The sequence below is a fragment of the Bufo bufo genome, chromosome 1, assembly GCF_905171765.1.
Source record: "Bufo bufo chromosome 1, aBufBuf1.1, whole genome shotgun sequence".
Taxonomy (NCBI): Eukaryota; Metazoa; Chordata; class Amphibia; order Anura; family Bufonidae; genus Bufo; species Bufo bufo.
In genome coordinates this window covers 189,679,445-189,696,224 of record NC_053389.1, presented here as the reverse complement: position 1 = coordinate 189,696,224, position 16,780 = coordinate 189,679,445, and the positions used below count along the sequence as shown (strand labels likewise).

At 44.6% G+C, this 16,780-nt stretch overlaps 1 protein-coding gene across 10 annotated transcripts in view; it reads left to right on the top strand.

Annotated features, from left to right (window-relative positions):
• Positions 1 to 16,780, top strand: part of CPT1C (carnitine palmitoyltransferase 1C) — an 82,988-nt gene that overhangs the window by 9,403 nt on the left and 56,805 nt on the right. The window contains exon 1 of one of the 10 annotated variants that reach the window (XM_040433673.1): positions 419 to 439. The exons of the other annotated variants lie outside the window; for them this stretch is intronic. The gene's annotated coding sequence lies outside the window, so the exon portion shown is untranslated. Of the gene's footprint in view, positions 1 to 418; positions 440 to 16,780 lie in introns of those variants that run through there. 10 annotated transcript variants of the gene reach the window in all.

Genomic DNA, 16,780 nt, shown 5'->3' with positions numbered 1-16,780 from the left:
ACCAATAATTGGCGCGTAGTCCTATGGCCAACAGGGTCACGCGTTAGTCACCTTGCAGCAGTTTTTTAGAACAGTCGTTGTCATGGGATGCACGTGCCAGTGACAAATGGCAGATTATTGTTTTTTTTGTTTTTTTTTGCAAACTTGATAAATATGATGCGACCGTCTATAAATGCCCCACCAACGTATTGAGGCAGATGATTTTTTGGGGTGCCTACACTGGGGGTATGTAACACATTGATACCTTGTCTTTTGTTTCTATGGTGACATAAAATTGAAAAAATTATTTTATTTTTTCTACTCACTGCGTTCTAGACCAGTCGAGCAATGTAGAGATTTAGTGACTGACTATGGTAGCGGCTAGAATGGTTTCCTTGAACATCGTGAGGATTGTGTATCTGCTGCATTGAAGATATTAAAACGCTGCTGTAATTGAGGGGTGAATTTTTTACCTCTTTGTAGGCATTAAAGGGGTTGTCCGGGATTTAGGACTTTGTCTGTCTTGTACTAATGGAACATACACATAACATACATCCATGTCCTACCTTTTCCACATGTTTCTGAAGCCCCGTTTTCTTCTAGGAAATTCTTCGCCGGAAGTGTTGTTTTCTTAGACTCGGTGACGTACCAGGTCCCTTGCAGGAGCGCTGAAGCCTCTTCTTCCGGCTGCTCAGGGAGCCCGGTGACGTCACCGGCACTGATGGGTGGACTTTAGGCGCTTCTCAAGCCAGTAAAACGGCTAGGGCAGCGCTTAAGCCCGCCCATCAGAACCTGCGACGTCACCGAACACACTGTCGGGAGGAAGCCTTCTCCCGGCAGTGTGTTACTGTAAACAAAAGAGCCTTTTAGCGCAGCACGAAGGAGAGCATCGGAGCATGACTGCTCCGATGCTCAAGTCAGGGGGCTGCTGGGGTGAAAAATGGGGTATGTCAGCTCTGAACCTGGACAACCCCTTTAAAGCCATGTGCATGGGACCAGTAGGCGCTCCAACTAGAGGTGTAACTTGAAGTCGCTAGGCCTCAGCAATATCTGTAACGTGGTCTCCACCTACCGTGTATAATACTGGTTGTCTCCTTTCTGGGTAAAAGAACTTCTGTGCTCCCTTAGGTGCCAGCACCCACTACTTCTTCACAACTATAGCTGCACCCCTGTTACCGGCATATTATTGCTTCCTGATTCATTTTCTGACGATGGCTGAAGGGTGTGTCCTGTCAGGACATAAATTCAGAATGAAAAATTTGTGACAATTCCAGAGCACCGTGCGGTTTGCTGCAAATTATATCAGTGCATTTACTACGTTCGCCTCGCCACGCCACGCCACTTTAGACGTTAGACCCCGTTTTGTGACCCATGCAGCAATTTTTGTCACACAGGTGCGTTTACATCTTTGCCACTTGGGAGGGGCGTGGCGCAGGCCGGGACTTCAGCCTTGACAAATGTACTATTTTTTACATCTGCAAAACAGGCGTAAAAGAGGGGTGAAGGCTACTTCAGTCAGGTTCTGGAGTATTTTTAACTCCAGCTGCACGGCTGCTCATGGTGTGTCTAATTTATGACAAGGCGCACGCCTCTTCAGTAAATAGCGGAGTCCTCTGGCAGCACAGGAGTTGAGGAACAAAGTCTAGTCTTTGTAAATGACCCTCACTGACTTCAAAATTCCCCTTATGATAAGTTAATGAATTCCCACATAGAGATCTGTGCTGTTTAGAAAAGATTTCCCTGCTTTCTCCTGACAGGATCCGATAACGGTCCTGGAACTGATGATACGACTATCTTACGCACCGATTAACGTTATTTGATGCAGCCTTCTTAAGACCATTGGGGGAGATTTGTCAAAACTGGTGTAAAGGCAAACTGGCTTAGTTACCATAGCAACCAGATTCCAACAGGTGGCGCGTTACTTCTCTTCATATAGGTGACCGGCAGGATGACCTATCCTGAGTATGGTTCCGCACCTATCTCTGGGACCGCACCTATCTAGAAAACGGCTCCCCCCTCCTCAAGTGAAGGAGAACACACTGTGCATGCGCAGCATGCTCTCAGTTCTTCACTATGGATATTCAGAAAATATTTGAGCGAGCAGACGTTTTACCCGCATCTGACAGAGAGGGCATATTATGTCAATATTAAGTTCTCATCCGCCTTTCACAACAGCCTTAGGGTCCATTCACACTACCGTATGTATTTTGCTGTCCGCAAAACGTCTGGATGATGTCCATGTGACACTTGTGTTGTAAACGTTTTTTTTTTTCCTTGACCCTTTATAACAATGCCTATTTCTGTCTGCTAAAAAAATGAACACGGTCGTGTAGACTGAACTTCCTCCGTCTAACAGCCATTAACAACACTGAAAAAAAAATACTCCCTCACCACAGACACATGTAGTAACACTTGCTGCTCACTGGAGGCAGCAGGACCTGACGCTCCCAGTGTGATCATGTGACCTCACAATGCTGGAGCATCAGGTCCTGCTGCCTCCGTGCAGAGCAACAGCAAGTGTTCCTACATGTGTCTGTGGTGAAGGGAGTATTTATTTTTTCTAACTTAGGGCCCTTTCACACTTGCGTTCTTTTCTTCCGGCATAGAGTTCCGTCGTCGGGGCTCTATGCCGGAAGAATCCTGATCAGTTTTATCCTAATGCATTCTGAATGGAGAGAAATCCGTTCAGGATGCATCAGGATGTCTTCAGTTCCGGACTGGAACGTTTTTTGGCCGGAGAAAATACCGCAGCATGCTGCGCTTTTTGCTCCGGCCAAAAATCCTGAACACTTGCCGCAAGGCCGATCTGGAATTAATGCCCATTGAAAGGCATTAATCCGGATCCGGCCTTAAGCTAAACGTCGTTTCGGCGCATTGCCGGATCCGACGTTTAGCTTTTTCTGAATGGTTACCATGGCTGCCAGGATGCTAAAGTCCTGGTTGCCATGGTAAAGTGTAGTGGGGAGCGGGGGAGCAGCATACTTACCGTCCGTGCGGCTCCCCGGGTGCTCCAGAGTGACGTCAGGGCGCCCCGCGCGCATGGATGACGTGATCACATGGACACGTCATCCATGCGCATGGGGCGCTCTGACGTCATTCTGGAGTGCCCCGGGAGCCGCACGGACTGTAAGTATACTGCTCCCCCGCTCCCCACTACTACTATGGCAGCCAGGACTTTAATAGCGTCCTGGGTGCCATAGTAACACTGAACGCATTTTGAAGACGGATCCGTCTTCAAATGCTTTCAGTTCACTTGCGTTTTCCGGATCCGGCGGGCACCTCCGGCAAATGGAGTACACGCCGGATCCGGACAACGCAAGTGTGAAAGAGCCCTTATTGGCATTATTGGTGGGTAGGGGGGGCATTATATCTATGGGGTCTATTAGGACTACAAGGGGCACTATGCTGCATTTTTTTTTATACTGGGCACTGTGGTGGCATTTTTAGGCTACTTTTCATATCTGCGTTTTCCCTTTCTGCTATTGAGATCCGTCATAGCATTTTAATACCAGAGGAAAACGCTTCAGTTTTGTCCCCATTCATTTTCAATGGGGACAAAACGTAACTGTAGGGAACGGAATGCGCCAGAATGCATTCCGTTACAATTCATTACGTTCCCATGACACACACAAAAGCGCAGCAAGCAGCATTTGTGAGTGCGTCCTGGAATGCGGAGAATCTGTCATGACAATGTAAGTCAATGGAGACAGATCCGTTTTCAGTGACACAAACGAAAACGGATCCATCACCTATTGACTTACAATGGTTTTAGAGATGGATCCATCATGTTAATTTTAGAGCTAATACAACGGGATCCGTTCATAACGGATGCAGACGGTTGTATTAACATGACGAAAGTGAAAGTAGCCTTATACTGGGGGCCATAATTTAGACTGAAGGCATTATGAGGGCACAATATTTACTGAGGGCACTGTACAGGGCAGAATATATACTGAGGGCACTGTACAGGGCAGAATATATACTGAGGGCACTGTACAGGGCAGAATATATACTGAGGGCACTGTATGGCTTGGGGTTTAAAAAAAGGCAATTAAATTCATCTGTTTTTAAAGGATGTTAAAAACAGATGCAAAACTAATGACAAACAGGTGATAGAAGGCCAGGAAATGGATGCGCACATGGATGCAAAATGGCCACGAAAACTGACAGTTTATCTGATTTTAATGGCCTTTTTTTTGTCACTGTTGTGTGAATATGCCCTTTGGCCACTTTCACATAGTCGGGGGGGATTTATCACAACTTCACTCCAGAATTGTAACTTTTTGACATCAGTTGCGCAAAACTTTTTCAACTTTTTACATTTTTACACCACTCACTCCAGTTTTGAAAAGTAGGTGACAAAGTGGGTGTGGTTAGCTATGTTAATGAGCTTCACTCCGGATTTATCACTGAAACGGTTTTAAAAAAAATTGCTAAAAGTAGGAAACTGGATTAGCTATTCTACACAAAAGCGTTAGGGTACTTTCACATTAGCAGCAGGGGGCTCCGGCAGTCTGTTCCGGCATGTCATACTTTTAGTCCAGTTGCCTCTCGCCGTGTGCTGCCGCCGGAACTCCGCCCCCACCCCTATTATAGTCAATGGGGACGGAGCGGCAGTCCGGGGGCACACGTGAACTAGCGGCTGGACGGATCCAACAGGCTGTTCACCCACCAGAACAGCCTGCCGGAGTCCCCTGCCGTTAGTGCAAAACTAGCCTTAGGTTCAAAGATGAGACAAATTTAAGCAACACCATACGACATTTGATAAACCTTTAGGGGCCTTTCCCACCGTGGAATTTGGCGCGGACAACAAGACCACCAACAACCATGTCCTTTCTGCCTCCCGTTCATTTCAATGGGAGTCTGCTTGAGGAGTAGCGGCTTAAAGCCATGGCCGTGCCGGAAAGGGATATGTCCATAAGAAAAATGATACAACGAGAAAATAAAATCAGATTGGAAAAAAGCGTGTCAGTACCTGGTTTTGTTTACTCAAGAAGTAGTAGGTTCACCCCCCTTAATTAGGATTCCAGGCAGGAGGTTACACTCTATGTAATCGAGCAGAAGACAGTCACAAGCTTCTGTCTGAAGGAATGTGGTTTATGGGTGTGTAGTATGAGCGTTCACCATGTACATGTATCATACGTGGCTGAGGTTACATGCCGGATCTACACACTCATCACTTCTGCTTTCCACCAGATCTGATCTTGTCACACTTACATTACAAAGACCTCTCTATGGGTTATTAAAGCCTCCAACCAGTGCCCTTAATCTGGTTTTAGGTTTCTTTCTGTAGAACAAGTTTTTCTTCTTTGTTGGATTACTTGTTGAGTTTAAAGAGGTTGTCCGGGCTACAGATAGGGATCTATCCTCACAATAGGTCTTCGATATCAAGATGGGTGGGGGTCTGACACCTGACAACCCCTGCCTTTTTTGGGCAGCCACTGGTGCTGGAAACTATCCAGTGTAGTGAGTGGAAGCAGAAGGCTCCGTACACGGTGTCGTTTCTGGCACTGTCGTATTGCAGCTTCGTTCCCATTGACTGGAATGGGAGATGAACTGTAGAGTACTCCCCCTTCACTGTACACTGCTTCCGCTCCGTAAAGGTATATTTTCTGGCTCTGGCTGCCACCCAAAACTGCTGGATTTTTATTTTTTCGTGCGGGCAGTCCCATTCACTTCTATGGGAATACTGCTGCTCTGTGCACTTGTACAACTTGTCTCTAGTGTTGAGCAAACTTGTGTTTTAAGTTCGGCGTCTAAAGTTCGGGTTATCGAAGTATCCCGTTATGGATTCCGCTACCACGGACCATAACGGAATTTAGAATCCATAACGGGATACTTCGATAACCTGAACTTGAACTTTAGACGCAGAACTTAAAACACAAGTTCGCTCAACACTACTTGTCTCCGTATAGTCCTAGCCTTAAGCCCCATACCCGAAACCAGACCAGTCCCTGGGCAACCTTGAAATATCCAGGAAACTCCCACTATTGGGTAAGGGCTCTTTCACACAAGCGGATGGAGTGCGGGTAATCCGCTGCGTGAAAGAGTGCCAAGCCGCGCTCTGGACAGCAGAGACACGGAGCATTAACATGATTGATAATGCTCTGTGCCTCTCTGTGATCTTTTGACTACAAAATCACAGTGAGATAAAGTTGTCATCGTGATTTTGTAGTAAAAAGATCACAGAGAGGCATGGAGCATTATCAATCATGTTACTGCTCCGTGTCTCTGCTGTCCGGAAAGGGGCTTGGCTCTCTTTCACGCAGCGGATTACCCTCACAGCATCCGCTCGTATGAAAAAGCCCTAACTTTGCTCAAACCCTGCCCTTCAAATTTTGCATTTGGCCCCATCCCTTTCCTGCGACAGTTGGCAATTATTTGCGAGTCTCCGTAAAATAATTTATGCGGCTTTGAAAAAAAGAATGCCCTGTGTTGGGAGTGCTGCTGGGGTATAGAATTAGGCCCTACATTGGGGGTTTACATTTGTACGCATTTTTTTGGATAAAAATATCTGTGCTGTGTCTTTTATGTAAGTGGTGGCGTCATTGGAGGCAAGTTCAAACTTTTTTTTTTTCAACGAAAAAGGAATTAAAACCTATGTACAGTACATCAATGTAAAAAGTGTAAAGTAGAACTGGCTTAGTTGCCCATAGCAACCAATCAGATTCCTCCTTTCATTTTTCACAGCTCCATTGAAAAATGAAAGGTGGAATCTGATTGGTTACAATGGGCAACTAAGCCAGTTCTACTTTACGCCAGTTTGATAAATCTGCCTCTGTATGTCGTTGAGCTAAAGCAGGGGTGAATCCTGCAGAAGGAGAAGTCCTTCCTTTATATTTCTCATTCCCTTTCAACCCCCTTGCAATTAATTGATCCATGAGTGAGTGGAATCCTATGATCTAACCTTTGGCGGACAAAAATAAAGACTACCGAATTGCAGTAAAATTTTGATATCTGTCCATGTTTCTTGAATTATGGTTGTCTAAAGGCATTGTGGCAGAAGAAATCTTGAGTACTTTCTACTGGCACTATTTAGAGGGTTTCTGTCATGAGAAATAACGTTATGTAGCGATGTGCTAATGTCAGCACTACATAACAGTGTGCTTTATAACTCCCTGCCTGCCGCCATGGAGGCAAACGACACCACTTCCCTCTCCACCATATGTGATTAGATAAATAAAAACACTGACAACATTTTTCTTAGTGGAATAGAAATGGCCGAAGTGCTTTATTAAGGGTAACCAAAATTAAAACCAATAAATAATTTAATAAATTAATTAATAATTAAAACCATCAACCATAACAATAAATACCAATTTCAAACCATCCATATAGACCAAGATCCACTCAGCATCAGCTGAGCGATACAGGCCCTCTAATAAAGCACAGCGACAGGTAGCACAAAATTTAAGGGGAGGGAGGGAGGGCGGGCGCTGTCCAGATCCGCAACGACTGCCCTGAGGTAGCGGCGAACCTGGAAATATAAAGGGGACAAATTTCCCGCCTTGCGGGCAGGAACAAATCACAGAGCTGGAAATCTCCCCCAGCAACAGGGTAGCAACCAATTAACAGCTCGGCTTTAGTTGCTATCCAGAAAATCAAACTTAAACAGAACCAGCTCTAACCGGATTCATCTTCTTGAGGTAAATTCACCTGAAAAATAAGGCGAAAAGGGGGAGAAAGGGGGGAGAGAACACAAACTACCTAATAAATTTGCCATAAAATATGGGGTCATTGCCCCCATGTGTCCCCCAAGCTAATCGCTCTGGTGGGCCATTACATTCGTGCTAAATAAAGACTTTTAAAGTATGCTAATGAGCGTCTAGGTGCTATTAGGGCGTTGCTGCAGCACCTGGACGGCACAGGGCGCGGGATTTATTGGACACTGAGGAGAACTCGATAGTCAATCAACTGGACCTGGGCGTGCCAAAGGGTGCATAGACCAAGCCTCTAGGTGCTGAAGCAACGCCCTAATAGCACCTAGAGACTCATTAGCATACTTTAAAAGTCTTTATTTTAAGAGAACGGCGGCAGGCAGGGGGTTATAAAGCATACTGTTATGTAGTGCTGACATTAGCACATCGCTGATGTCAGTCAGCTACATAACGTTATTTCTCATGACAGAAACCTTTAACCACCTCCGGACCGCCTAACGCAGGATCGCGTTCCGGAGGTGGCAGCGCTGCGCACAGTCACGCATATATGCGTCATCTCGCGAGACGCAAGATTTCCTGTGAACGCGCGCACACAGGCGCGCGCGCTCACAGGAACGGAAGGTAAGAGAGTTGATCTCCAGCCTGCCAGCGGCGATCGTTCGCTGGCAGGCTGGAGATGTGTTTTTTTTAACCCCTAACAGGTATATTAGACGCTGTTTTGATAACAGCGTCTAATATACCTGCTACCTGGTCCTCTGGTGGTCCCCTTTGTTTGGATCGACCACCAGAGGACACAGGTAGCTCAGTAAAGTAGCACCAAGCACCACTACACTAACACTACACCCCCCCCTGTCACTTATTAACCCCTTATTAGCCCCTGATCACCCCATATAGACTCCCTGATCACCCCCCTGTCATTGATTACCCCCCTGTCATTGATCAACCCCCTGTAAAGCTCCCATTCAGACGTCCGCATGATTTTTACGGATCCACTGATAGATGGATCGGATCCGCAAAACGCATCCGGACGTCTGAATGAAGCCTTACAGGGGCGTGATCAATGACTGTGGTGATCACCCCATATAGACTCCCTGATCACCCCCGTGTCATTGATTACCCCCCTGTAAAGCTCCATTCAGATGTCCGCATGATTTTTACGGATGCACTGATAGATGGATCGGATCCGCAAAACGCATCCGGACGTCTGAATGAAGCCTTACAGGGGCATGATCAATGACTGTGGTTATCACCCCATATAGACTCCCTGATCACCCCCCTGTCATTGATTACCCCCCTGTAAAGCTCCATTCAGATGTCCGCATGATTTTTACGGATGCACTGATAGATGGATCGGATCCGCAAAACGCATCCGGACGTCTGAATGAAGCCTTACAGGGGCATGATCAATGACTGTGGTTATCACCCCATATAGACTCCCTGATCACCCCCCTGTCATTGATTACACCCCTGTCATTGATCAACCCCCTGTAAAGCTCCATTCAGATGTCCGCATGATTTTACGGATCCACTGATAGATGGATCGGATCCGCAAAACACATACAGGCGTCTCCCTGGAGCCTTCCAGGGGGGGTGATCAATGACTGTGGTGATCACCCCATATAGACTCCCTGATCACCCCCCTGTCATTGATCACTCCCCCTGTCATTGATCACTCCCCCTGTCATTGATCACTCCCCCTGTCATTGATCACTCCCCCTGTCATTGATCACTCCCCCTGTCATTGATCACTCCCCCTGTCATTGATCACCCTCTGTAAGGCTCCATTCAGACATTTTTTTGGCCCAAGTTAGCGGAATTATTATTTTTTTTTTCTTACAAAGTCTCATATTCCACTAACTTGTGTCAAAAAATAAAATCTCACATGAACTCACCATACCCCTCACGGAATCCAAATGCGTAAAATTTTTTAGACATTTATATTCCAGACTTCTTCTCACGCTTTAGGGCCCCTAGAATGCCAGGGCAGTATAAATACCCCACATGTGACCCCATTTCGAAAAGAAGACACCCCCAGGTATTCCGTGAGGGGCATATTGAGTCCATGAAAGATTGAAATTTTTGTCCCAAGTTAGCGGAACGGGAGACTTTGTGAGAAAAAAATTAAAAATATCAATTTCCGCTAACTTGTGCCAAAAAAAATTTCTATGAACTCGCCATGCCCCTCATTGAATACCTTGGGTGTCTTCTTTCCAAAATGGGGTCACGTGGGGTATTTATACTGCCCTGGCATTCTAGGGGCCCCAAAGCGTGAGAAGAAGTCTGGTATCCAAATGTCTAAAAATGCCCTTCTAAAAGGAATTTGGGCACCTTTGCGCATCTAGGCTGCAAAAAAGTGTCACACATCTGGTTTTGCCGTACTCAGGAGAAGTTGGGGAATGTGTTTTGGGGTGTCATTTTACATATACCCATGCTGGGTGAGAGAAATATCTTGGTCAAATGCCAACTTTGTATAACAAAATGGGAAAAGTTGTCTTTTGCCAAGATATTTCTCTCACCCAGCAAGGGTATATGTAAAATGACACCCCAAAACACATTCCCCAACTTCTCCTGAATACGGCGATACCACATGTGTGACACTTTTTTGCAGCCTAGGTGGGCAAAGGGGCCCATATTCCAAAGAGCACCTTTAGGATTTCACAGGTCATTTACCTACTTACCACACATTAGGGCCCCTGGAAAATGCCAGGGCAGTCTAACTACCCCACAAGTGACCCCATTTTGGAAAGAAGACACCCCAAGGTATTCCGTGAGGGGCATAGTGAGTTTCTAGAATTTTTTATTTTTTGTCACAAGTTAGTGGAAAATGCTGATTTTTTTTATTTTTTTTCATACAAAGTCTCATATTCCACTAACTTGTGACAAAAAATAAAAACTTCCATGAACTCACTATGCCCATCAGCGAATACCTTGGGGTCTCTTCTTTCCAAAATGGGGTCACTTGTGGGGTAGTTATACTGCCCTGGCATTCTAGGGGCCCAAATGTGTGGTAAGGAGTTTGAAATCAAATTCTGTAAAAAATGACCAGTGAAATCCGAAAGGTGCTCTTTGGAATATGGGCCCCTTTGCCCACCTAGGCTGCAAAAAAGTGTCACACATCTGGTATCTCCGTACTCAGGAGAAGTTGGGGAATGTGTTTTGGGGTGTCATTTTACATATACCCATGCTGGGTGAGAGAAATATCTTGGCAAAAGACAACTTTTCCCATTTTTTTATACAAAGTTGGCATTTGACCAAGATATTTATCTCACCCAGCATGGGTATATGTAAAAAGACACCCCAAAACACATTCCTCAACTTCTCCTGAATACAGAGATACCAGATGTGTGACACTTTTTTGCAGCCTAGGTGGGCAAAGGGGCCCATATTCCAAAGAGCACCTTTCGGATTTCACAGGTCATTTTTTTACAGAATTTGATTTCAAACTCCTTACCACACATTTGGGCCCCTAGAATGCCAGGGCAGTATAACTTCCCCACAAGTGACCACATTTTGGAAAGAAGAGACCCCAAGGTATTTTGTGATGGGCATAGTGAGTTCATAGAAGTTTTTATTTTTTGTCACAAGTTAGTGGAATATGAGACTTTGTAAGAAAAAAAAATAAAAAAATCATCATTTTCCGCTAACTTGTGACCAAAAAATAAAAAGTTCTATGAACTCACTATGCCCATCAGCGAATACCTTAGGGTGTGTACTTTCCGAAATGGGGTCATTTGTGGGGTGTTTGTACTGTCTGGCCATTGTAGAACCTCAGGAAACATGACAGGTGCTCAGAAAGTCAGAGCTGCTTCAAAAAGCGGAAATTCACATGTTTGTACCATAGTTTGTAAACGCTATAACTTTTACCCAAAGCATTTTTTTTTTACCCAAACATTTTTTTTTTATCAAAGACATGTAGAACAATAAATTTAGAGCAAAATTTATATATGGATCTCGTTTTTTTTTGCAAAATTTTACAACTGAAAGTGAAAAATGTCATTTTTTTTGCAAAAAAAATCGTTAAATTTCAATTAATAACAAAAAAAGTAAAAATGTCAGCAGCAATGAAATACCACCAAATGAAAGCTCTATTAGTGAGAAGAAAAGGAGGTAAAATTCATTTGGCTGGTAAGTTGCATGACCGAGCAATAAACGGTGAAAGTAGTGTAGGTCAGAAGTGTAAAAAGTGGCCTGGTCTTTCAGGGTGTTTAAGCACTGGGGGCTGAGGTGGTTAAAGGGTTTCTGTCACCCCATTAAACCGTTTTTTTTTTTTTCTTTACTAATATTCCCTATAGTGCGATCTCATGATACATAAGCAAATTAATCATTTTGGTTCAGTAGAATTTGCTAAAAATCGATTTTTAAAATATGCTAATTACCTTGCTACCAGCAAGTAGGGCGGCTACTTGCTGGTAGCAGCCGCATCCTCCGATGGTAATGACGCCCCCTCGGCATGCTGATTGACAGGGCCAGGGAAGGGAATCGTTCTCTGCTGGCGCTGTTAGAATTTGAAATCTCGCGCCTGCGCCGTACCTGTCTTCAATCGGCGCAGGCGCACTGAGAGGCGGCCGCTCTCTCGACCGCTCCATCCTCAATGCACCTGCGTCGATGACGTCATCAAGTACACCCGGAAGAGATTTATTATTAATAATCATTGGTGGTATAGTGTTAATAACTGTCATTTTTATAAAATTATTTATTCCCATTTCGTTGGTGGTTTTTGTGGCAGCATGCTTATTATGTACATACTTACCTGATTCGAGCATCCAGCGACGTCACCAGACTCTCCGCCTCCTTCCAGCGATGCCGGCGTCTTCTCTTCCGGGTGTACTTGATGACGTCATCGACGCAGGCGCATTGAGGATGGAGCGGTCGAGCGAGCGGCCGCCTCTCAGTGCGCCTGCCCCGATTGAAGACAGGTACGACGCAGGCGCGAGATTTCAAATTCTAACAGCGCCAGCAAAGAACGATTCCCTTCCCTGGCCCTGTCAATCAGCATGCCGAGGGGGCGTCATTACCATCGGAGGATGCAGCTGCTACCAGCAAGTAGCCGCCCTACTTGCTGGTAGCAAGGTAATTAGCATATTTTAAAAATCGATTTTTAGCAAATTCTACTGAACCAAAATGATTAATTTGCTTATGTATCATGAGATCGCACTATAGGGATTATTAGTAAAGAAAAAAAAAAAAAACGGTTTAATGGGGTGACAGAAACCCTTTAACTATAACTTTTTCTGGGATTTTAATATTGATGACCTATCCTCAGGATAGGTCATCAATATCAGATCGGTGGGGGTCTGCCAATCAGCTGGTTGAAGAGAAGGCCGTGCTCCCTGTGAGCGCTGCCTTCCCTTCATTGTTTTCCTGCTCGCCGTCGACATCGCAGCGGTGAGCAGGTGTAATTACAAGTTGTCCCATTCACTTCAATGGGGAGGCTCCTTCCAATACACTTGAAAACTACAATTTTTTTTATATTTTTTTTTTTTTGCCGCTCTAGGGGACCTGAGCATGTAATCGTTAGTGCGATTTCATATATCAGTGTATGGGAAATTTACTATATTCCAATGCTGTACTGACACCTGAAGGCCAACATTGGAACATACCTGTGATACAGGTTTGTACAGGCTCCGGCCTATCACCACCAAGGAACAGTTTCCCTGATCTCAGCCTGAGGGAGCCGTTCGGGCCCAGGGAGTGAAGCGCTCCCGGGAAAAGACGAGGGGTTATCGCTGAATGCAGATATTGTGAAACAGCAGAAACCCAGTGGTTATGGAGCTTGCTGCACTCGCAAGCGGGTGCCATGTTTAAAGACCCAGCTTCCACCATACATGTACAGAGTTGGTTGTGAAGGCTTTAAGCCCTTAGTGACCACTAATACGCCTTTTTAGTAATGTAAACATGGGGGTTTTAGCTAAACAGCTGGCTTTAATCAATCATTGCATGTACCCAAAATGGTGCATTAAAAACTAGAACTTGTCCTGCAAAAAATAAGACCTCATACAAGTACATTGATGAAAAAACAAAAAAGTTATAGCTCTTGGAATGCAATTAAAAAAAAAGTGTGTGGTCACTAAGGGGTTAAAAGGGTTGTCTTACCATAGAAATGTATCCTTTATTCACAGAATAGGAGATAAATATCTGATCAGTGAAGGTCTGATCACCAGGACCTTCACCATTCACAAGAGTGAGGTGTCAGAGTGAATGGAGCCACAATCGCATGTCTGCTGCTGCTCCATTCAACTCTGAGACTGATGCAGAGTACCAAACTCTGTACTCTGCTTCTCTTCTGCAGACCCCTAGAGTTCAATAGAGAGACAGTGCATATGCGTGACAGCCGCTGCATTCATTCCTGGGACTCCGGCACCAAAATAGTTCTGCCAGGAGTACAGATATTCTAAATTCCCTACTGGGATTATCTCTACAGCAAGTAGTTGAGGAGCCAACCCGGAAGGAGGCCATTTTAGATTTAGTATTCACAAATGGGAATTTGGTATATGATATTACTGTAGGTGAAAGCTTGGGATCTAGTGATCACCAGCCAGTGTGATTTACTATAAGTACAGTAACTGAGTCACACCACACAAAAACAAAAGTTTTAGATTTAAAGAAAACTGACTTTTCTAAAATTAGATTAGTGGTATACGAGTCCCTATCAGATTGGAACAGTTTCAATGGAGTCCAGGAGAAATGGGACTACTTAAAAGTGGCACTATTGAAGGCAACAGATACCGTATTTATCGGCGTATAACACGCACTTTTTCCCCCTGAAAATAGGGGGCAAATCATGTATGCGTGTTATACGCCGATATTCATTGCGCTGTATGAGCCGGGAGAGAGGAGGGGCTGGAGTCCGTAACTAGGGGCGGGGCCCGGTGCAGTCACTGTACTCTTACACCGGGCCCCGCCGCTCACCAAAGTATTTATAAACGTGAATCCTTATCCTGTTATTAAGCTGCCCTTTACCATGTTCCCATGTCCCCCCTGTATCCCCATAGCACTTACTTAAGCTTCAATAGCAGGCAGAGCGGACGGCAGCAGTAACGTCACTCACTGACGTTGAGCGCCTGCTCCGCCCCCTTTATGAATGAAGCAGGCGGAGCAGACGCGCGACGTCAGTGAGTGACGTTACTGCTGCCGTCCGCTCTGCCTGCTATGGAAGCGTGTGAATCGTAAGTGCTGTGGGGATACAGGGGGGACATGGGAACATGGGAGAGGGCAGCTTAATAACAGGATAAGGATTCACGTTTATAAATACTTCGGTGAGCAGAGGGCCGGTGTATTGGGGGACACTGTTATGAGGGGGATCTGTGGATGACATATAGCAGTGTCATCCACAGATCCCCCCCATAACAGTTCCATCCACAGATCCCCCCACCCCATAGCAGTACAATTTGAAATTTTATTTTTTTTCCTGAAATTTCCCTTAAAATGAAGGTGCGTGTTATACGCCTGTGCGTGTTATACGCCGATAAATACGGTAATTGCATTAGGCTAGTCAGTAAAAACAAAAAAAGGAAGAGACCACTGTGGTACTCAGCAGAAGTGGCCAAAATCGTTAAAAACAAAAAGATAGCATTTAGTAATTATATAAAAAAACGAGGATTACAGGGAAATTTATAAAATTAGGCAGGGAGAGGCCAAGCAAGTTATAAGAGCTTCTAAAGCACATGCAGAAGAGAAATTAGCTCAGTCAGTGAAAAAAGGCGATAAGACATTCTTCAGATACATAAATGAAAAAAGGAAACTAAAACAAGGAATTATCAAATTAAAAACAAAAGAAGGAAGGTATATGGAAGAAGATAAAAAACTAGCTGACTGCCTCAATGAATACTTCTGTTCAGTCTTTATGAAGGAAAAGGACCTCAGTTAGGGAGGAAGACCAATTAATCTTTTGATGCATGTGTCTTTACAGAGGAAGAGGTTCTAAGTCAGCTGTCTACAATTTATACAATTAAGTCACAGGGGCCTGATGGGATACACCCAAAGCTATTAAAAGAGCTCAGCGGTGAACTAGCAAAACCATTAACAGATTTATTTAACCAATCACTGGCAACAGGAGTCGTCCCAGAAGATTGGAAATTAGCAAATGTTGTGCCGATTCACAAGAAAGGTAGTAGGAAGGAATCGGGCAACTATAGGCCAGTAAGCCTGATATCAATAGTGGGGAAATTAATGGAAACCATACTTAAGGAGGATTGTGGAACATCTAAAATCCCATGGATTGAAAGATGAAAAACGGCATGGGTTTACTTCAGGGAGATCATGTCATACTAATCTTATTGTTTTTTTTGATTGGGTGACTAAAATAATAGAATGGCGGAGGTGCAGTAGACATCGCTTATCTAGACTTTAGTAAGGCTTTTGATACTGTCCCACATAGAAGGCTTATCAATAAATTGCAGTCTTTGAGCTTGGACTCCCATATTGTTGAATGGATTAGGCAGTGGCTGAGGGACAGACAACAGAGGGTTGTAGTCAATGGAGTATATTCAGACCATGGTCTTCTTACCAGTGGGGTACCTCAGGGATCTGTTCTGGGACCCATATTGTTTAATATCTTTATCAGTGAAATTGCAGAAGGCCTCGATGGTAAGGTGTGTCTTTTTGCTGATGACACAAAGATTGAGGGTTGATGTTCCTGGAGGGATACACCAAATGGAAAAGGATTTAGGAAAACTAGAGGAATGGTCAAAAATCTGGCAACTAAAATTTTATGTTGATAAGTGCAAGATAATGCACCTGGGACGTAAAAACCCAAGAGCAGAATATAAAATCAGTGATACAGTCCTAACCTCAGTATCTGAGGAAAGGGATTTAGGGGTCATTATTTCAGAAGACTTAAAGGTAGGCAGACAATGTCATAGAGCAGCAGGAAATGCTAGCAGAATGCTTGGGTGTATAGGGAGAGGCATTACCAGTAGAAAGAGGGAGGTGCTCATGCCGCTCTACAGAGCACTAGTGAAACCACATTTGGAGTATTGTGCGCAGTACTGGAGACCATATCTCCAGAAGGATATCGATACTTTGGAGAGAGTTCAGAGAAGAGCTACTAAACTAGTACATGGATTGCAGGATTAAATTTACCAGGAAAGATTAAAGGACCTCAACATGTATAGCTTGGAAGAAAGACGAGACAGAGGGGATAT